Source organism: Nicotiana attenuata, chromosome 7 (genome assembly GCF_001879085.1).
Source record: "Nicotiana attenuata strain UT chromosome 7, NIATTr2, whole genome shotgun sequence".
In the NCBI taxonomy this organism is placed as follows: Eukaryota; Viridiplantae; Streptophyta; class Magnoliopsida; order Solanales; family Solanaceae; genus Nicotiana; species Nicotiana attenuata.
The window spans coordinates 7,631,001-7,637,386 of record NC_031995.1 but is presented as its reverse complement, the minus strand read 5'-3'; positions in this window follow the sequence as shown (position 1 = coordinate 7,637,386).

Below are 6,386 nucleotides of genomic sequence, written 5' to 3'. Positions count from 1 at the left end.
GAATAGTTTTCTGGCCCTGTGAGCTTGAGCGAAATTAAGACTAGTCCCGGAGCATCTGAAGCTTGCATGGATGATTATGATCTAGAGAATTGACTTCGCTATCGGCCATAGCTGTTAAGAAATCGAGCTCAGAAAGCTTGAATCTCGCCGGAAATCGATCGAGTTACAGTGTCCGCTCTGATACCATGTTCGATTCTTAGCTAAGAGAACAAAGAAATGAAATGAAGAAGAAGAGAAATTGGAATTGTATTCTTCTAAGTGTCGATCAATACAATGCTGCACTCTTATAGTGCTAAAATCCCTAACTCCACTAACTAACTAACTAAGATTGTATTTACAGCTGTCAAAACAACCACTAATAACTAACTAATTTTTAACTAACTCAAACAACTCCCTTAACTTCTATTGTGTACAATTTGGTCCCTCATATCCGAAGAGTTGCCTCGGTTGAAAAAGTTCTTCAAAGCTAAATCAATAAATTTCAACATGATAACACTATTAAACAAATTGGTTAGACATTGGCAATAATTAAACTGATTATAACTTCTTTATATTTCGGTAAATTATAAGAGTAAACAAAAATTAAAAAAAATTTAAGGCCTCACTTTTTGTTTCGCCTTAGGCCCCATATTACGTTGAGTCGCCCCTGCTTCAAGGAGAACAAAGAGTTATCTATATCCACACGTTGAGATAAACAATCTTTACGTTGTGTTACGAACCCCGTTATGAGGTTTTATTTAGGAAAATGACATTGTATAGCCGCTTTAGAATAGTATTCGAAAAATATATATATTTTTATATATTATTTGTATATATATTCATTCTGTATGTTATATACAAAATATACAAAAATTGTAATACAAATTTTATATACTTTTTCGTCTAGCGGATGTAAATAGTTTCTAACGCGGATTAAAAGTGAAAAAGGCCCTCTTTTTTAACCCCTCCCAAGAGCTCTTCATTTTGTTTCCTTGGTGACTTAAACCTACAACCTCAAAGAAGGTGGAGGATGCTTACCATTTGAACGATCCTTCCTTGTTGAACTATTGTAATTACTCTCACACAGAGAGTGAATTTTGTAAGGTTATTAATCTCTCGTATTTAGAGTGTGTCTCTAATTTTCTATTTTCTCTTTACCATTTCTAAGATAATGGATTGTTTCTCCGCACGTGGTGGATGTAGGTCTATGATCAAACTATATAATTCTTTGTGTATCCTTTATTCTAATAATTCTTGTTGTTATTTTACTTATTGTCGTCCATGATTTACTTTATCAAGTTCTCTACATGAAAATGGACCACTCTCATAATATGGTTGTACGTACCAGAGCGTTAGAGTTCCACAATTAATTACAAACATTTAATTTGACAATAATGGAGATTTTTTATAAGGAATTTGAATGGAGAGTCATCTTCAATCTTGGCATCTCAAGATGGAGACTTTATGAATGAGATTTAGATATCTTCGCCTATTAATTGGTTCTTCAGCAGAGGAGATGTAGCAAGTTCAGTATTCGAAGACTATGTGAAAAAGGGTTAATCCAATTCATTGTGCAATAAAACTTACGCCAAGATGGAGATTGTTAGCTTGTGGTTTGAATTATGGTACTAAACTATATTTGACTTTTCTTTCAATGAAAAGAATATAAAGTCGTGGTAATGTTTCACGAATTTTTTTCTTTGTGTGGAAAAAAGATTAAAAGCTCCTATTCCGTATAAATTAAGTTTCTTCTTTCTCATTTGATAGGATCTACAATTCAGGCCTATTTAACCTTACATATAAATTTTCTTATGAAGGAATATTTGTGTAATGTACCTACTTAATTGTATGATATTCAGAATAGAAAGTGAATAATGAGGTTTTTCACCATTAAATTAAAAAAAAAAGAAACTTTTAGGAGTTTTTGAAAAACTTTTTCTTTTTTTTAAACAAGGTAACTTCTTTTGAAAAAAACTATCAAGTAAACATAAATTCAAATTTCCTAATTATTTTGTGTATGAAGGTGGGGCGGGCGGGGCGTCGGACCACCAAATCTATCTCCGTCCAATTAAATTGAATTCTTTTTGTGACGCTTTAGAGCCTTTTGTTTCAATTGAATGAAGAGAGCTTTCTTCAACTGTTTGTGCGTCACAATAATGAACAATATTTGCTTTCACGTTCCATTATATACACTTGAGTGCATATCTAATAATTTATCATTCAAGGCTTCTTTTTTTCTCGCTTTTCTTCACAAATTTTGTATACGGTCGAGGTCGAATGCCTTCGATCTATATACTCGAGAGGTTGTCCAAAGTCCGAGTCCGGGCAAGATCAAGTCCGAGCTCGAGGGACAGACCCGAGTTCGAAGACAGAGCACGATACATACCGAGGTCGAGTGCGCTCGACCTTGGAATAGTACCGTTATGAATTTATAACAGACTGAGCTAGATTCCTACCACGTCCCCAAGATTGTGGCGTAAATTCTGGAATAGGATTGTACGATTCCGTTCCAGGCGGTTAGACAGTTGTACCAAGAATATTCCTTACTGTAAATAGAAATATTCCTTATTTAGGGGTTCCCCTATTATATAAAAGGGATCCTAATCATGTAAGAGACATAATCACAAAGAAAAGAATATACTCTCTGCTTTTTGCTTATTGTTCATCAGCATTGTCCTTTAGTTCTACTGTTCTTGCTTTACTTATCTTATTTTATTGCTATTAGCCCGTCTCGAGGTCACTACTGCTGAGCTACATTGGTTTCATTCACTTATCTATTTCATCTCTACTTCTTATTTCTTGATTATTAATTGGTATTGAACTAAATCACATATCTTTAAAACGACAAATCAAATTTAATTGTTACTCGTATTTTTGAGGTAAACAGTTTGGTGCTCACCGTGGGGCTAAAGATAATAGTGATTATTTCTTTACTGATTCTCGTTACACACGTTGTTTTTACAATTTTTCTTATTAAGATTTTTTGAATCTCAGGCTGAAACATGTCTAGCACACAAAACGCACCTGTTCATGACAACGAAGGTCTTAGAGAAAACAACAGTATAGGGGCCGGTGTACCACCAATAAACCATGAGGAAGTGCCAAATATGGAGCCAGTTGATATCAGTTCACATAATGCTCTAAACGCGGATTCAGGCACAGACCCCGTAGGGAATGAACGCAGGGAAGCCCGACCAGGGGACCAAGGAACACCAGGAGTAGGAGATGGGGGAGTCAACCTCCAAGTGATATTCGACATGTTGCAGGCTCAGAAAATTGCCAACGCTCAACTTCAAAGTCAAAATAAAACTCCGAGCGTAGCTGAACATGGAAGCAATCGACGTGCTGAGCCAACGCCAGAAAGGTCAAATGGAAACGACTCGGGGACTGATCCCACGATTATGAAGATGCTCGAAGAGATCACTAAGAGGACCAAGTCCGGAGAAAAGAAAATTGAAGACAATGATAAGAAGGTGGAGACTTATAGCTCCCGTGTAGACCAGATATCAGGGGCACCTCCAGTTCTGAAAGGATTAGATACCAAAAAGTTCATACAAAAACCTTTCCCCCAAAGTGCGGCTCCAATGCCTGTTCCTAAAATGTTTCGAATGCCCGACATACCCAAATATAACGAACAACTGACCCTAACGAGCATATTACTTTATACACTTGCAGATCAAAGGAAATGATTTGAATGACGCCGAGATTGAATCAGTCTTGTTGAAAAAGTTCGGAGAAACATTGTCGAAAGGAGCCATGATTTGGTATCACAACTTACCTCCTAACTCTATTGATTCATTTGCTATGTTAGAAGATGCCTTCGTGAAAGCACATGCCGGGGCCATGGAGGTGGCCACGAGGAAATATGACGTTTTCAAGATAAAACAAAAGGACGACGAGATGTTGACGGAATTTGTGTCCAGTTTTTAGATGGAAAGAATGTTATTACCACCGTAGCCGATGACTGGGCAGTCATGCCTTTATGCAAGGTTTGAACGAACGAAGCTCGATTGCCTCTCGACAATTGAAGCAGAACTTGATCGAGTATCCAGCTGTGACGTGGTCAGATGTGCACAACCGATACCAATCAAAAACCAAGGTCGAGGACGACCAGTTGGGAGCCCCCTCGGGTTTAGTTCATCCTAGCAGGTTCGTGGCCAAGTCCCTGAGGGATACGAACATGGAATCAAGATCGAATAGGGGACGGTATCAACCATATGTCAATCGAAGGAACAACGGTTCATGTCAGAACACTCCTCGGAACGATCAGAGAAACGATCGAAGTCCAAATTCTCGGGGACTCATGAGTAAAAGCGGATTCGATAAGCATGCTGATCCCGCAGAGGCACCTCGATTATCGGAGTATAACTTCAGCGTAGACGCATCCGGGATTGTGTCAGCTATTGGAAGAATCAAAGACACCAAGTGGCCCAGGCCTATACAGACCGATCCTTCTCAAAGGAACCCAAACTTGATGTGCAAGTATCATGGCACACATGGTCATAGAACAGAAGATTGCAGCCAGCTAAGGGAAGAAGTGGCTCGGCTATTCAACGAGGGTCACCTTCGAGAATTTCTAAGTGACCGGGTTAAGGATCACTTCCAGGAGAGAGATGCAAGGAGAAATGAGCAAGAAGAACCACAGCATGTAATCCACATGATCATTGGCGGAGTCGATGTCCCTCAATGACGTGTATTCAAACGAACCAAAGAATCTGTCACAAGAGAAAAACGAACTCGGAGCTATGTGCCTGAGGACGTCTTATTATTCTGTGACGACGAAGCAAAAGGCATATCTCAGCCTCACAACGACGCCCTGGTAATCTCTATCCTTTTAAATAAAATTCAAGTTAAACGTGTTTTAGTGGATCCAGGTAGCTCAGCAAACATAATCAGATCGAGGGTCGTGGAACAACTCGGCCTACAAGATCAGATTATACCTGCATCCCGGGTGCTGAATGGCTTCAACATGGCAAGGGAAACAACAAAGGGAGAAATTATCTTGCCAGTAAACATAGCTGGGACCATACAAGATACGAAGTTCCATGTCATCGAAGGTGACATGAGGTATAACGCACTCCTCAGGAGACCGTGTATACACAACATGAGGGCAGTGCCTTCAACACTTCACCAGATGATGAAGTTCCCAACAGAGGAAGGAGTAAAAACAGTCTACGGGGAGCAACATGCTGCAAAGGAGATGTTTGCAATCGAGGAAGTGGTGTCGAATTCAGAGCCTTCGACCTCGGAGAAGTCGAGCACTAAAGATAAGCAGGCGGCCAAATAGCTATCACAGCCTCCAGCCTCGATGGAGTCGGAGCAATAGGTAATCGAAGACGAAGATGAGGATTTCCTTACTCCTCAAGCCTTTGTCGTTCCCGAAGAATCTGATGCAACCATATCAACTATCGAGGAGCTGGAGCATGTCATTTTGATCGAGTACATGCCCGAGAAAAAGGTATACCTGGGAACGGGATTAACCCCCCAACTCAGGAAAAAACTCATTCAATTTCTTATTGATAATATGGATTGCTTTGCTTGGTCCCACTTAGATATGATAGGGATTCCACCGGAAATCACCATACATCGGCTAAGCACCGATCCCAGGTTCAAATCGGTGAAGCAAAAAAGGAGGCCTCAGTCCGAGGTAAAGCATGCTTTCATAAAGGACAAGGTAACCAAACTTCTTAAAATAGGATCTATTCGGGAGGTAAAGTACCCCGAGTGGCTAGCCAGCATAGTAGTAGTTCCTAAAAAAGGAAACAAACTTAGAATGTGCGTAGATTATAAGGACTTGAACAAGGCATGTCCAAAAGATTCTTTCCCCTTGCCAAACATCGATCGTATGATCGATGCCACAGTTGGCCACGAGATTCTAACTTTTCTCGATGCCTACTCTAGGTACAATCAGATTCAGATGAACCCGGAGGACCAGGAAAAGACTTCGTTTATTACTAAGTTTGGAACTTATTGTTACAATGTAATGCCCTCGGCGTAAAATAGCTGGAGCTACATACCAACGACCTACGTTAAAAAATAAGTTCGTAAGAACAAATAAGGTAAAACGAAATAGGAAGTCTATATTGATGATATGTTGGTTAAGTCCCTGCGCGTAGAGGACCATTTAGTTCATTTGCAGGAAACATTTGCAATTTTGAGGAAATACAACATGAAGCTTAACCTAGTGAAATGTGCCTTCGGAGTTGGCTCGAGTAAGTTCCTCGGCTTCATGGTGTCAAATCGAGGTATCGAAATCAACCCCGATAAGATCAAGGCTATCAAAGATATCACGATCGTGGATAGTGTGAAGGCCGTGCAAAGGCTAACAGGATGAATAGCTGCCTTGGGTCGATTCATTTCGAGCTCGTCGGATTGGAGTCACCGGTTCTTTTCCTTGCTCAAAAAGA